General features: G+C 56.9%; 1 protein-coding gene across 2 annotated transcripts in view; it reads right to left on the bottom strand.

The window, feature by feature from the left end:
* LOC119363601 (uncharacterized Rho GTPase-activating protein At5g61530-like) overlaps positions 1-415 on the bottom strand; it is a 6781-nt gene extending 6366 nt beyond the window's left edge. Inside the window, exon 1 of one of the 2 annotated variants that reach the window (XM_037628984.1) lies at positions 153-415. The gene's annotated coding sequence lies outside the window, so the exon portion shown is untranslated. Of the gene's footprint in view, positions 1-37; positions 105-152 lie in introns of those variants that run through there. The other variant, XM_037628985.1, reaches the window with a different exon arrangement.
* Between the last annotated feature and the right edge of the window lie 300 nt (positions 416-715).

Genomic DNA, 715 nt, shown 5'->3' with positions numbered 1-715 from the left:
TACCCACCCAACCCACGAAATACCATGAATCCGGCACCTGAACACGAACGAGGGAAACACACAGCGCGGGATACTAGCTGCCGACGAATTAGCGCCGCAAAGTCGAGCTCGCCCTGCTTCGATCGCGCGAAATGGTTGGGGCAAGTGAGTACCTCTCTTCCGAATCGGATGGGTTCGGATCGAATGGAGGAGTAAGACCAAGGTGATGGGGAAGGAGGGAAACGGAGAGGACTAGGCCGCCGAGAATGAAATGAAAAAAAAAACGGGAGGATTTTTGTGCCGTGAGCTTTGGATTCGAGAGAAGAGTCAATGGCGGAGGCGATAACGGTTTTGGGTTTGCCGAATTCCGCTCGTGCCTATCCCGTTCCCAATCCCGTCCATCCAGCCTCACTCGTCGCTCTGACGGCTGACCAGTTCACTGCAGTCTCTCTCTCTCTTCCTCTCCATCGGGGCATAACTATAACTATAGCTGGCCAAACGGGCCGGCCCGGCCCGGCACGGCCCGGCCCATCCTAATCGTGCCTGGCACGGCCCGGCCCGCCAAGGCATGATTATTATACGGGCCGTGCCGTGCCGGCCGCGTGCTGCAGCCTGCAGCCCAGGCACGGCCCAGTTAGTAAACGGGCCGGCACGTTGGCCCGTTTAGCACGGTGGGCTGCATAATTTTAGCCTGTTATTTGACGCACTGAGCGTTTTTTAGCCTATTTTTACATGT

The sequence above is a fragment of the Triticum dicoccoides genome, chromosome 2B (genome assembly GCF_002162155.2).
Source record: "Triticum dicoccoides isolate Atlit2015 ecotype Zavitan chromosome 2B, WEW_v2.0, whole genome shotgun sequence".
Taxonomy (NCBI): Eukaryota; Viridiplantae; Streptophyta; class Magnoliopsida; order Poales; family Poaceae; genus Triticum; species Triticum dicoccoides.
This window is presented reverse-complemented; position numbering and strand designations above follow the sequence as displayed.